Here is a 15766-nt window from a genome sequence, read left to right on the forward strand (position 1 = left end):
ACTGTTGATCTCCCTGCTTCTGTACTCAGTCATTTTGGATGACCTGCAGGCAAATTGTTCCACATGTTTGACAAAAGGATGGCTCGTCTCCTCATCCAGTTTGCACCAGGTGTCATTAGTATTAATGAAAAGTGAGTTAACCAACATGTAGAAATATCCTTGATAAAAGCACATACTTATTATTGTATTGACTGGTTAAAGTTTCTTGCAGAGCAATGTATTACCACTAGGACAACATTCAAAACAGGACATATAGCATAGCATCATGCCATTGATGACAATCAGGTTTGCTTTAACAGTCAACATAAAATCTGAGACCAAAGCAAAAGCTTGAAGCTTTCAATCAAATGAAAAATACTATACCGCATAAATTTCAATGTAACACAAAATCAAAAGAAATTTTTCAATAACGACGACTTGTATTTGTACCTATAACTTCATAAAATGTCTCATGCATTTCATAAAAACTTTATAAGGCAGAATTTGACACTGAGCAGCACAAGGGTAAATCTTGAGGTAAATGATAAAGTGGAAGGTTTTAAAGGACAACTTATGGAAGAAAAAGAAAATGAAGGAGAAAGATTGAGAGAAGGACTTCCAGAGTCTTTGGGTGTTGGCACAGACAAGCAAGAGATCAGAATTTGATGAGTGAAGATCTCCCTGAAGGTTGTGGGGTTGAAGGATTTTACCAGGGACCTGGAGTGGTAAGGGATTTGAAAACAAGGATGAGAATTTTAAAACTGCTGCATTGTTTCACCACATGCTTCAAAAGGAACCATTATAGGACAGTGATGGGTGAATGCAGCTAAGGACACAAGCAATCAAATTTTAGAATTGCGTCAAATTTCTACAGAGTAGGATATGGGAGGCTAGCCAAAAGTGCATTGATTTGCCCAAATCTAAAGGTAATAAAGGGGTGGGTGAGTGTTTCAGCAGCAGCTGAGATGAGTCAGGGACAGCATTGGTTGATATTAGGAAGGTGAAAATAAGCAGATTTACTGATACCACAAATATGGTTGAGAGCTCATTTCAGAACTAAGTATGTGACAGGTGTTGTTCAGCTTTGGACAGTTACTTGAGTGGTGTAGACATGGCTAGGGAACAGTGTTTGTGATGAGACAGAAGCGGCTTCAGTGCTTCAAATAGTTAATAAAAGACTTCTGCAGATCTAGTCGTGGACAGTCACATAAGCAATCTGGTAATTTAGCGATAGTAAATAAAGTGAGAAGGATGCTGATGCGGTAAAACTGGGTATAATCGGCATGTGAAAACTAACACAAAGGGAAGAATTTTCCCAGGCAAGCAGATTCAGTTTGGCTTGCTCACAGGTAGTTAAATCTCCCTGAAACTGATGTTGGGTCAGGATTCTGAACAAATCCGAGTCTCTTCTGGGTTTTTGTGGGGTAGGATTAAGGGTGAGTAGGGAACTTCTTAGATCTATTAGCTAAGTTATTAAGCTAATTAAGCAGCCAATTTAAGTCTTAACTCTCAATTCAGGATTTTTCAGCCTGTTAGCAACTCACCAGAGTTACCAAGGTGAGTGTAAGGTGGGGAGTGCTTCTTCAAACCAAGAATGCTTTGATCGGTTACACAGAAGGGAAAGCTAATAGAAAGTTGTGTTTATTGTGAGGGGAATTGAACATCAGAGTAGGGAGGTTATGCTTAAGTTATACAGGGCATTGGTGAGACTGCACCTGGAGTGCTATGTCCAGAACTGGTCACCATACTTACGAAAGGATGTTAATGTGTTGGAAGCTGTTTGAACAAAGTTTCTCAACTAATACCTGAAATGCATGGATTGCCTTATGAGGAAAGGCTCGATAAGCTAGGTCTGTATCCTTTGGAGTCTACAAGAGTCAGAGGTGTTAATTGAAACATATAAGATCCTGAGGGGATTTGACCAGTCGGATACGGAAAGAATGATTCCTCTGTGGGAACGTCAAGAACTAGGAGTAATAGTTTAAAATGAGTAGTCACCCCCATTTAATGCTGAGATGAGGGGACCTCTTTTGTGTCAGAAAGTTGTGTCTTTGGACTATCCTTCTTCAAAAGGCAGTGGATGCAGAATCTTTAAATTATTTTTAAGGCAGGAGTAGATAGATTCTTGAGTACCGAGGGCATGAATGATTATCAGGGGAATGCAGGAATGTTAGAGTTGAGGTTAAAATCAGATCAGCCATAATCTTATTGAATGGTGGAAAATGCTTGAAGGGCCGAGTCACCTGCTCTTGATCCTTGTTCATATGAAGAGCTGCAGCCATGGCCAGGTAATACATTGCTGTTCAAAGCTCTTCTTTCTGTGAGTTCCCTGCTCCAATGATCATAACCAAATTTTTTAGAAGCTTACCTACTGGTCTAGAAATTCACTCAGCTGCACTTCACGACGGTAAAACTTATTGCGGCATCGGAGCAGCTTATGCAGTTCTTCCTTGTATTTCTAATAAGGGACAAGAGCAGAAACCAGACCATTACCAACACCTTGAAAGACAGCACTACTATTACCATCTTCACCTCAACCATAGGCATCTCTGGACGCTGATTTAGCTAGAAGGAGATGAGGTCCATGATAGAGAAGTACCTCACTTGATGAATCTGAGCACCAGCATCCCTATAGGCTCTGACTCTCACAGTGGGTCATTGGTGACATCTGCAAGCTCCTAGAACAAGATTCCTTCCCAACTGAGCAGGTGGTCTCTCCTTATCAGTAGCTTTAGCTTTTACCAGCTATGTACTCTGTTCCACAAGGAGAGAAAGCAGAAAGGTGTGAACATCCGTCATGATTTATACGGAGAGGAGTTGGGAGAATGGGAGAAGTGCAAATTCTGTGAAGTGCAACATTGCAGCATGGGTGTAAGAGGGCAGTCTACTGAGGTTGAAGGGCTGTGCTGTCAGGTGAGGTGCTTACAGAGAGAGGAATGAGTAAAGTAGTTTGGTTATTAACCTGACGAGAATAGTGCAAGGGAACAATGGGCGAGACATGTGTGGAGTTTGGAGATTTTTACCTGAATGGATTATGCCACTCACCAGACATGCCCTCCTCAGAGACTCCTTCCGCCTCCCCTATTTCTGAAGAAGGGTCCTGATGCGAAACATCAACTTTCCTACTCCTCTGATACTGCCTGGCCTGCTGTGTTCTTCCAGCTCCACACTGGTGTTATCTCTGACTCCAGCATCGGCAGTTATTATTATCTCTGAGTGAGTTATATGCCCTCCTCAGATCCTGGATTTCTATCCCAAAGGGTAATGAATCTGAGGCATTCATGTAGAAAATGAAGTTGCTCAACGGTAACGCTCAGCCGGTGGGCATAGATTTTCCATTTTCGGGCTTGTTTGAGCATGGGGGGCAAAACACGCTCAAACAAGAATAGTATAGTTCTGAGGAAGGGTCACCGGACCCGAAACATTAACTCTGTTTTTTCCTTCACAGATGCTGCCAGACCTGCTGAGCTTTTCCAGCAACTTTGTTTTTGTTCCTGATTTACAGCATCTGCAGTTCTTTTGGTTTTTATTAAGAATAGTCAATGTCTAGTATCCTATCCCTTGGAGAGTTGTGAAGGCTAGATCACTGAAAGTATTTAAAGAGGAGGTAGATAGATTTTCGAAATGTCGAGGAGTTGAGGGCTATGAGAAGTTAAGGCCGGGCAGATTAGTTATGATCTTGTGGCATGGCAGTGTAAGCTTGAAGAGCTAAGCGGCCTACACCTGCTCCTATTTTTTATGTACTTATGAATGCTCTTGATGTACTTTTCAGTTGAGAAGGAACGCATCTGCTCCTGACTTCTTCAACTACGCTCATCCACAGTTGGGGATAATCCAAGCCTCCATCTCCTCAAAACCCCCCCAGCACCCTGCACTGCTGCCCATCCACCGCCCAGCCTTGAGAGAGCAGCAAGTTCTCCAAGCAAGAGTCAGGCATTCTGGGAGCCGCCTGCCTTGGTCTCTCTCCACTCCTGTGGTCACTGCAGCCACAGAAATACAAGGTCAATCAACCTTGTAACCCATCCAGTGGGAATTTTCATTAGACAGACTTCCTTGGACAGATTGGATGTGCCAGCCATCCCTGATTGGTTTGGGAAGCTGGAGGCAGGATCCTAAAGTTGTGATTAGGCTAAAGATCCACAACAGCAAGCCCATCAATTAGGAACTGGGTCTCCTGACCTGAAAATAGTCCTTCTGTTTGGGTGATGATCCATCTAATCCAGTGTCTCAAGAAACAAAGCTTCACTATCAAGGTTGTGAACCTTTGGGCATGGTGGATGCTCCATCATTGAGTATATTTAAGACTGAGACAGACAAAATTGAGGAATCAAGGAAAATGGGGAAGAAGCTGGACGTAAAGTTAATTCCCAGCCATGATTATACTGAATAGTGGAGCAAACCTGATGAACTGGATAGTCTTCTCCCTCCAATGGACCAAAGTCGGGTATGTGGAGTTAGGCCACAGATCAGCCATAATCTCATTGAATGGTGCAACAGGCTCGAGGGACTAAATGACCTATTCCTGTTCCTATGTTCATATGCTCCTTTTTCTTCTGTTTTTATGTTCTTAATGCCCCTGATCCTCCTCAAAATAGCATCATAGGTATCATCATGTCCATCTGCAAGAGATGGGGCCTTTGTTTCGTGGCACTTCTGAGAGTACAGCAGTCCCTCAGTATTGCACTAAAATGTCAGTCTAGATTATGTTGTGAAGTTGAGTAGAGTACTTGTGGATTTGGAGGCAGGAAGTTAGAATTTGGTGTTTTTAAAATACTAGGGGGAACAGTGCATGGTCCCTTTAAAAGTTGTTCGTTTGCCCGTGGGGATAAAGTCTTGGTGCTGTTACCAGTGGTAGGAGATCCCTTCAAAGCAAGGTTTAGTGGTCCCTATCAGGTTGAGAAGAAGTTATGTCAGGTGAATTATCTGGTAAAGATGCCAGATAGGAGAAAAATGTGTTGGGTATGTTATATGAATATGCTGAAACTTTACTGTGACAGGGAAAGGGAATCGGGGAAACTGGTATTAGTTATTGCCACTCAGAGTGAGGAATCAAATCCAGATGATTTAGATTTTGATGAGCCTCAGAATAATGAGGCAGTCCTTAAAGAATTAGATGGGATAGTGAGCAATCTGTCCCAGGAACAGAGAACTGAATTGAAAGACTTGTTACAGTGCTATGAGGACGTATGTAGAAATGGAATGGGTGAATTAACACCGTAGTACATAAAGTTGACATAGGGAATGCTGTTCTGATTAAAAAAAACTCTTCAGGCTCAATCCTGTCAAAGCAGCACAGGTTCAGAAGGATGTAGAAGCGATGTTTCAAGAAGACATCATAGAGCCGAGTCAAAGCGAGTGGAGTTTGGCGTAGATTATTGGAAGGTGACTAAAGCTGACTCATACCCAATTCCAAGGCTGGAGTACTGTGTGCAAAATGTAGGATAAGCCACTTGCATCACAAAGTTGGACTGACTTCACGGTTACTAGCAAGTATCTTTGTCAGAGACAGCGAAAGATGTTTCTGCTTTTGTAACCCGAAATGAGCTATATCAATCTAAAGTCATGCCCTTTGGAATGAAAAATGCACCAGCCACTTTTGAAAAGCTTATGAAAAGAGTTGTTGCAGGATTGACTAATTGTGCTGTCTTCATAAATGACTTAGTGATTTTTAGTAATTCACGGGAACATCACAAGGAGCATTTGGCAGAGTCTTTCAGAGACTAAAGAAGGCAAAGTTGGTCATAAACTTGGCAAAAACAAAATTCGTGAAGGCAGAAGTGACATTTTTAGGACACAACATCAGACACAGATGGGTGACACCAAGGAACATGAAGACGAAGCCCATCGAAGAATTTCCAAGATCATCCTCAAAGAAGAAAGTGCTATGAATCTTAGGATTGAGTGAGTTCTACAGGAAATTTGAACCATACTTTAGTAACGTGGTGGCATCACTGACGAATTTGTTAAAAAAACATGAAATTTCGGTGGACAGAACAATGCCAGGAGGCATTTGAGAATTTAAAAACAGTGTTAACCACTGCACTAGCTTTAGCCATGCCAAATTTCTTGAAACCTTTTAAAGTCGCCATCGGCACAAGCGATGTAGGTGTTGGAGCTGTGCTGTTACAGGAGGATGATTGTGCAATTGAAAGGCCAATCGGTTATTTTTCAAAAAAATTCAGGATGCACCAGAAAAGATACTTAACCACTGAAAAAGAGTTATTGAGGTTGGTACTGGCCTTACAACATTTTAATGTTTACTTTGCAAACAATACATTAGAGATGGTTGTGTATACCAATCACAGTCCTTTGACATTTCTGGAAAGATTTAAGGACAAAAACACCAGATATTTTATTGGAATCTTATGTTAAAAACATTTAATTTACAGATTGTACATGTTGCAGGTCGTGAAAATATTATCACGGATGCTTTATCATGGTTTTAAAAGAAAAATGTTTATATAAGATAGAAACAGTAGGGTTCGATGATATACATACATAGAATTAGTATGAAATGTGTAACTCTAAATTAATCAGGTATGGATCTGGTAATATAACGAGTTAAGGTTTTAAAAGAAAACAAATGAAGCCATCTTTTCATAATGATGGTTCTTTTTTTCTTAAGGGGGAAGGTGTTACGAAGTTGGGTAGAGTACTTATGGATTAAGAGGCAGGACATTGATGTTTGTGAAATGCTACGGAGGAGGCAGTGCGTGGTGCCTTTAAAAGATAATGTGCTTTTTCCATGCTTAGAGATTCAAAAAGGATGTCAGCGGGCAGTATCTTGTGGGTTTGCAGGTCCACAGAGCACCTGAATTGAAACATTTGTATCAAAAGGCTGTATAGTTAGCAGGCCAAGCAGCAGTTTTGATTTGTTATCGAGCCAACAAGTTTTGAATTTAGCCAATTAATTTGAACCAGGCACTTAGATACCAAAAACCAATTAAATTTAAATATGATGGTTTTGACAACATATGGCCGAACCTATTGTGAGAAATATTAATATATCATCAAGGGTATGAAAGAAGGGGCAATTGGGTAAAGGCAGGAGAACTCACTGCCATCTGATAGAGACAACAGCTCTCAGCTCCTCGAGAAAGCGCCATCTATTTACAACGGTACAATGGCACTCTTAGCTAAGATTCTTGACAGAAGAATTCACAAAGAAAGCATTCCTAACAGAAGAATTTACAGAGAAAGCATTACTGACAGAAGATTTGGTGGAGAAGGCACAGAATATTTCAGAAGACATGTAATCTGGCTGTAATTTCAAGAGACTAATTCTATTTTTTTTATTTTACATCAGTGGAACTTGAATTTATTGGAACAGTTTGCCATTATAATCTTGTTTTATTCAGGCATAGTTAGTAGTTAGAAGGGGTTTATTAGGTTTGTTAATAATTTAGTTAATTTGTTCATTGTTAGAATTAGATAAATAAATTGTTACCTGTTGACTGTAAAGTGAGTGTCAGAAGTTTATTTTACCTAACCACCAGATGTTGCTGAGATACAGGTTACACCACTTTTCACATTCCTTTTACAGATTATAGGACAATGGGCTCCTCTTCAGGTGTTTCAGTTTTAGTTCTCAGAGAGGGTCAAACTCCATTTTATAACCTGTATGTATTCATCTCTCTTGAACACACAACCTTCTAATGTCAGAACATTATCACTGAGCCATTGGTAATACCCTCAGTATGATAAGGAGTACCATATTGCTACATGGTAAAGGTATAAATGGCTGTACAATGAAGATCAAGAAATACAAGCACTCAATAAAATATGGAAGTGAGCAAAGTCACTTGAGCATAATTTACTGTTTTTTCAACAGAGGAGAAAAACAGTTGTCTCTGATTAGAGGTAACTGTTGTATAATGAAAACATGGCAGCACCACGGTGAGAATAAAAGAAGCTCACAAAGATTTGGTCAGAAGGTTATTTTGAGATAAATTTTGCAATGGTACCTGAAAAGGACCCTTATTTGTCTGAGAAATATACCAATGCCATGTGCAGGAAAGAGCCCTGGACAACTCTAGGCGTACGTTACACATCTGGCATGGAATGAGCACAGGTACACTACTCATCACCCAGACTCCTGTAGTTTCTGATTCTCACATTGTAAAAGGGTACTGCATATTTGACTTTCAAGACACCAGATTGCTCATCGCACAGCATAACGGGACCATGATCAGCTGGGCCAGTGGGAAGATGGAGTTTAATTTAGGTAAATGTGAGGTGTTGCATTTTGGTAAGGCAAACTAGGGCACGACCTACACATTTAATGTTGCCGAACAAACTTGAAAGCAGAATACAGGGTTAACAGAAAGATTCTTGGCAGTGTGGAGGAGTAGAGGGATCTTGGAGTTCATGTTCACAGTTCCCTAAAAGCTGCCACCCTGGTTGATAGAGTTGTTAAGAAGGCGTATGGTGTGTTAGCTTTCATTACTAGAGGGATTGAGTTCAAGAGCCGTGAAGTTATGTTCCAGCTGTCTGAAAGCCTGGTTCGGCCACATCTGGAGTATTGTGTCCAGTTCTGGTTGCCTCATTACAGGAAAGATGTGGAAGCGTTGGAAAAGGTGCAGAGGAGATTTACCAGGATATTGCCTGGAATGGAGGGAAGGTCTTACGAGGAACGGTTGAGAGAGCTAGGGCTTTTCTCTTTAGAATGACGAAGGATGAGAGGTGACTTGATAGAGGTGTACAAAATGATCAGAGTTATAGATAGAGTGGACAGCCAGAGACTTTTTCCTAGGGTGGAGGTAGCTATTACGAGGGGGCATAGTTTTAAAGTGAGTGGAGGTAGATATAGGGGAGACGTCAGAGGTAGGTTCTTTACTCAGAGAGTGGTCGGGGCGTGGAATGCATTGCCGGAGAGGGTAGTGGAGTCGACCTCTTTAGGGGCATTTAAGCAGCTATTAAATAGGCATATGGATGATAGTATAAGGTTAGATAGAACCTAGGATTAGGGTAAAAGTTTGGCACGACAGAGTGGGCCGAAGGGCCTATACTGTGCTATACTATTCTATGTTCTATGTTCTATGAACAAAAGGACCTAGAGGTGTAGATTCATAGTGCCTTGAAAGTGGAGCCACAGGTGGACAGGGTAGTGAAGAAGGTGTTTGGTATGCTTGTCTTTAGTGGTCACTGCATTGAGTTTAGCAGTTGGGATGTCATGTTCCGGCTGTACGGGACATTAGTTAGGCCATTTTTGGAATATTGTATTCAATTCTGGTCTCCCTGCTATAGGAAAGATGTTGTTAAACTTGAGAGGGTTCAGAAAAGATTTACAAGGACATTGTCAGGGTTGGAGTGTTTGAACTATAGGGAGAGGCTGAATACACTGGGGCTATATTCCCTGGAGCGTCAAAGGCTGAGGGGTGATGTTATAGAGGTTTATAAAATCATTAGAAGCATGGATAGGGTGAGTAGCCAAAGTCTTTTTCCGAGTGGAGGGAAGTCCAAATGTAGAGGGCATAGGTTTAAGGTGAGAGGGGAAAGATTTAAACGGGACCTAAGGGCTAACTTTCTCATGCAGAGGCTAGTGCATGTGTGCAATTAGCTGCCAGAGGAAGTGGTGGATGCTGGTACAATTACAACATTTAAAAGGCATCTAGATGGGTACATGAATAGGAAGGGTTTAGAGGGATATGGGCCAAAAGCTGGAAAATATGTCCAGTTTAATTTGGAACATCTGGTCAGCATGGACAAGTTGGACCGAAAGGTCTGTTTCCACGCTGTACATCTCTATGACTCTATGTGACTCAATGCGATCACTCAATGCATTCAGAAACCAGAACAAACATTGTGCTGTTTATAGCCTGAGATACTGAGGCTAATTGCTGCATTACAGGGTTTATTTGTTTTCATTCAAGGAATGTGAGCTTTTCTGGCTGGACCAACATTTGTTGCTCATCTCTAGTTGTACTTGAGAAGGTGCTGGTGAGCTGTCTTCTTTAACTGCTGCAGTTCATGTGTGATAGGTAAGCCTACAATGTCTTAAGGTGACAGTTTCAGGATTTCTGACTCAGTGAGATTGAAAAAATGGTGAAATATTTCCAAGTTAAGGTGGTGAGTGGCTTGGAAGGGAACTTGTGACTGATGGCAATCTGCGACCCTCGTCCTCCTAGTCAGAAATGGTTGTGGGTTTGGAAGGTTCTGTATAAGGAGGCTTGCTAAATTTCTGCAGCACATCTTGTAGATAGTACATACTGCTACTACTGAGTGTCAGTGGAAGAGGGAGAATATGTTTGTCAATCTGTTGCCAATCAAGCAGGCTGCTTTGTCCTCGAGGATGTCGAACTTCTCGAGTGTTATTAGAGCTGCACTCATCCAGGGGTGTTGCCCACGTTCTGTTTGGACAAGGTTACAAACCACATGTATGTTTTGTAATTTAAATCCATTTAATAATGATAATTGAAATTTGTGCTGGGGTGAATAACCATTTGATACTGAAGGTATCTCAATCCTCTTGAGCTTTACAGTAAGAGAGAGAATTATAATACCTTTGAACAGAAATTAGCTAAGCACTGTTGACGTTTTTCCTACCTTAAATGCATGGTAAAGTTACTTATAGTGCAGAGTATGAAGTTAACAGGACACAGACAAATTGCAAGGTTTCTTGCCAAAAAAGCTCTAAAAGGAATTAACATTTGTGAATAGTTCTAAATCATTGACTACCACATCCCAGCTGGATGGTTTAGTGAATATAATCTTTCATTATAAAATAGGCTCTCCCATTATTTCACTAAATGTCTCCCAGAAAACAGTATACAGAAGAGATGTAATTTCCAAAATAGATATTTGCATTATCAGTTTGCACCTCAAAAGACAGATGTACAGAGAGAGAAAAAATGATTTCTTGCTCCTGCCTTTGCATAGCTGACCGCTGAACTGTCGTTGTATTCCTTGGATTTTAACACCTATCAGCTCACATGAGAATGGTCAAAATATTATTTGTTGTTGGCACTTAAAAAGCCAATATTACAAATATTTTTAGAACATAATGAAAATCCACCTTGATTTTGACTAACTCTATATTACAATAGAAAATATTGAGCGAAGTTTTTTTAACTTGCATTTGTTTACTTTTAAAATTTGTACAAGAGTGTTTTTAAATTGATGATTGACATAAATAGAATACACTCAGAGTCATAGAGTGTAGAGTAGGGAAACAGACCTTATGGTTAAACTCGTCCATGCTGACCAGATATCCTAAATTAATCTAGTCCCATTTGCTAATATTTGGCCTAAATCCCTCTAAACTCTTCCCATTCATATACCCATCCAGGTGCCTTTTAAAAGTTGTAATTGTACCGGCCTCCACCACTTCCTCTGGCAGCTCATTCCAAACACCCTCTGCGAAGTTTGTTTGTACACTATATAATGAGTAATAAACGGGATAATAAAGGAGATCTTGAGGTTCACTGACAGTGTTCCTCTCTCTGAGCTAAAAGGTCCAAGTTCAAATTCCAAAACCAGAATATGATGGTCATGGAAGGTACATTTATAATGTAGTCAAACTGATTGATTTCTGGAATGCAATTCCTTCTGACACAGCAATGACAGATGATGGGAGTGGGACAGTTTCCTGGTTGGTTATGCTGTAGTTCCCAGCCCTAGATAAATCAGAAGGTCAATGGCAGGAAGGACTTCCAACTGTAAAACCAGCTGCCAAATCCAAATAATTGTGGCTGACACCAGGGTGATTAACCAAAATTTTATTGACTCCATGTAACATGGGTAAAGTTGAAAGAAAGATAAAAAATGACCTAACTTTTATTTTTAAAAAATAATTTCTACTTTCATTCATATTTTGACAAATACTGTAATAAATATCTTGACTCACGGGGTTTAAAGTTCATCAAATTATTTCTTTAGGGCACTGTAACTGTGATTTGCTGAAAACATCTTAAACTGGAAAAAGAAAGGAGACAAATTCTGGGAGTGATCCACACAAGGTTTTGATGGGTTTTAAAGCACTGATAATAGCTGTCAATAAACCTGCCACTGTATTAATGTTAACTCTTGTGAGCCTATGTTTATTCTGACTGTTGGGAAAGTACAACTTGGAAACAGCAGTAGTTCAAGAAGAAAGATCACTTGTTCGTGAGAACATAGATATTGCCGATAAGACCAGCATTTGTGTCTCATCCCTGAGTGCTTTCGAGACGTAGTGATGAGCTGCCTTTCCTGAACTCAAAGGTACAACTTGTTAGACTTGCTACACTTTCTGAGTGAAATATTGGCCAGAGGGGCAAGGACAGCAGAGTTCCTGGGATATTAGTCAACTAAAGGGATTTTAGGAACAGAGTAGGTACCAAATTCCAGATATTTATGAAAAAGCTGATTGAATTTGAGTACCCCAAATGTTACAATGGGAGGTGAACTGCTACCTGGAATTCCCATGATCACTTTGCTGCTAAGGTATTTAGTTTGCTAAACCAGTGTGTCAGTACTTCTTTCAGTTTTATTGCCTCACTTTTTTTTGTAGTTTTATTCTCACATTTGGCATACATTGATGTTTCATTCCAGAATCTTAGTGTTTTAAATTTCGACTGGAACATTTGCACATTTGTGTGGTTTATTCTTAAAAGCATATTTGATCTAAGAGAGCTAAATAATATGCAGGCCCACTGTGGGGAAAAATAATTTCTTTGGTGAGATGGTTCCTCTTTATGTTGTGCACATTGATTAATTTAATTATTTTGGAACAATGCTATTTAAAGGGAAATTTCTCCCTTACCTGTTCATCACGAAACTGTATGCATTGACTTGACAGGATCTGGGCAAGCATCTTGAACCGCTCCCATAGACTTCCTTTAAATGTGAAAAACAGGTTTTCATTACGATATTGGAGTTCAATTCCTTTCTTAACCAGAGGTTTGAAGGAGGAATCTAGTAGAAAATAGTGTCACTCCCAGAACAGATAAATGTTTTAGCTTTGTCATTGTATCTTTGGTGGGTCTAGAGCCAGCAACAGGAATGCTCCTTCAAATTTCACAAGAGTTGTCCATTTTTCGATTCTGGAATCTACCCCACTTATGGTCTGGGAGACTCATCTTGAAATTACCTCACCATGATTGACCTGAATGCCAGAGGATCCTCTATTTGCCTCCACTGATTGGCAAACTCCATTGAGGTCAAAGCATTTTGATGCTCCACAGTGCCCCCAGGTATCCCCTTTTCATTATCAGTTAAAAGTGGTATTCACCAGCCAACTGAGCATGGGCACATGCACAATAGAATATCCCAAACTTGCATACAAAGACATTCCAAAACACAGTCTCAGAGGTAATAAATTGCACCATACTACATAGAAAAAAAAACAACCTTGGACAGATCCAAATTAAGAAAACTTCATGATCAAGCTGTCTCCCCATTTAAGGAGAACTGACCCAGGTTCAAATTGGACAAATGAGCACACTAGAAAGCCAATGCTTTCACCAAACCCTCCAATAGTGATTTTGACTGTAATATTTTCAATCAGAGTTGCAAATCACATTTGCTTTTAGCCTTTACATCACATATGAGACAACATCAACCTGGATGCTGAGCAATCAGTCCCCTTACACACATCCATTGAACTGACAGAATTGCCTATGAGAATATAGAAAGGATGGAATAGGTAAAGAAAATTGAATATATCCCCTAAAATTCCCACCACTCAATAGTGAAGTGCAGCTCATTTGGAGAAGAAGACAAATTATGGGCAGAACATAGATCTGTCAGTTTTTCATCCCATTAATTTGGTGGCAATGGGAAAGCCTGCCGACCCTTGCTCTGGGCACATAGGTACAAAATAACCAGATAATGGTGTTACAATTGCTGCTGCCCTGAAGTGCTGTCCTTTCTATGCTACCCTGAGTCATTGCCAAAAAGAAAGCTAAAGCTGAAGCAGAACCTCGAAATGTCCCTGAAAACTGCAAAAAGACTCATTATTGCCAGTTGTATGGCACACAATTCTGCCCAGCAAAGCAACCAGTGCATTAAAATCAGAAGAAACAGCAGAGGATGCGTAAAAGCTGAGAAACATGTTATTGAAAGAGATCCAGTTCACTACATGCTGATAAGCAACAGAAACGTGTTGGAGATGTGTTGCATTTAGTCATTTTCCTCTAGAGTAGGCTATTTTTTTACCTCTGTATTCTCAATAAATCCATGAAACAAAAGGATAGACTTTAGGATAGATCCACCGACTCTTCCACCTTAAGTTCCAATATGAGAACGTAATCTATAAAATCTACCTTGAAATGTGACCGAGCTTTTTTGCTACATGCAAAAGGAAACAGGCTGTAAAATAAGGGGAAGAAGGAAACAGCTGAACAAAATCATACACTCAAATTTTGCAATTACTCACCATTCCAAACCATGTGACAAATGAAGATGTCCTCTCAAACTTATACCACTGATCCCTCAGTCACTGAGTCAGAAATAGTGCACTCCTTATTGGGTTTGAGAGTGGACGAGGATGGATATACCATTTTGCCATGACTGAACGCTATATTTCTGAAACACCTTAGATATCAATGGCTCAGAAAATACATGATAAATTCATTGATCCCATGTGGGGAGTTCTGTTTGAAAGAAGCACAAGTCAGAAACTCACATCTACAATGTTGTCATCCTTTTCCTTTTCCTTAAGTGCTCCTTTCAGGTGTAATCTCTTCTTCTGAGCCCATAAAGATGATTGGGGTACACTGGACAGGAGGTGAAGAAGAAATTGTGGCTAAATCTGTGCTTGAGAAGCTGTGTCTTTAGATGGTTGAAGGATTAGATGAGCTGTATGGTATGAGGACAGGAGATTCAGCACGCGGGAATGGAGCAGTTGAAATCTCCACCACTAACTTGAGTGGAAGCAATCACATTGTTGACCACAGTTGCAGATATACAGAATATGTACTGTATCAAGATGGAAATTGGAAATAATGAAGACTGGCGGAAGCAGGAGTTGTTGTATGGCTTAGAAAGGGGATGAATATAAATGCCAGATTTGTCAATTATTTTGAAATTTGTGTAGCGTGAAACTTAACAGGTTGGCAAGGTGAATGCTGAGGGAATTAAAGTTAGGCAAAACTGCAATGGCAGTTTTAGCCATGCTGGAGAAACTATAGACTACATTATGGAGTGAAAGCAAACAACCTTGGTGACATTGAATGTCTATTTTGTAGATCAGTTCAGAGGAAGAGGGTAATCAGTGATAGAGGAGACAGAATCGGATTCTCATGATAAAGGAGAGTTGTACAGAGGTAGAAAGACAGCAAAATAGAAGGGGAAAGAGCTAAAAGTTCAATTATTTCTCTTTTAATAGAAATAAAGACTTGAATGAAGGATTAATTATACTGTCAACAGCTTGTATTTAAGTACCATCCAAATATATTAAAAGGATCCAAAAGGCTTCACTGCATGGCAATCAGACAAGAATTCACAAAAATCAAATGTGTTCATATAACTTACCGATCAAGCTTAATTGATTTTCATGTTATTTGAACTTTTCGTTATACATTGCCTTTAACCTCACTTATGCCCATTTATTATATGCCCATCCAGTTTAGCTTCAAAATAGACAACATGGTCAAGTATTTTAACATTTAATTACAATATGCAGCTAAGAATAGCTGTAAGCGCTAAACACAATGGATGCATGTAGGAATCAGGTTCAGGCTGAAAATCTACACACATTTTAAAATTATGCACACTTATATGGTGTAGGCTTAAGTGAATTCTACTGTACAACATGATGAAAGTGGCATATTGTGCTCCAGGATACTAGTTCAACTTAAAAGTGAAA

General features: G+C 40.0%; 1 long non-coding RNA gene across 1 annotated transcript; it reads right to left on the reverse strand.

Annotated features, from left to right (window-relative positions):
• Positions 1–2370: 2370 nt before the first annotated feature.
• LOC125483362 lies at positions 2371–14222 on the reverse strand. The gene is made up of 3 exons (XR_007262321.1): positions 14116–14222; positions 12722–12795; positions 2371–2437 (listed from the first exon to the last, which is right to left on the reverse strand). It is a non-coding gene; the product is annotated as an uncharacterized LOC125483362 (long non-coding RNA).
• Positions 14223–15766: the final 1544 nt, after the last annotated feature.

Source organism: Rhincodon typus, chromosome 6 (genome assembly GCF_021869965.1).
Source record: "Rhincodon typus isolate 14 chromosome 6, sRhiTyp1.1, whole genome shotgun sequence".
Classification (NCBI taxonomy): Eukaryota; Metazoa; Chordata; class Chondrichthyes; order Orectolobiformes; family Rhincodontidae; genus Rhincodon; species Rhincodon typus.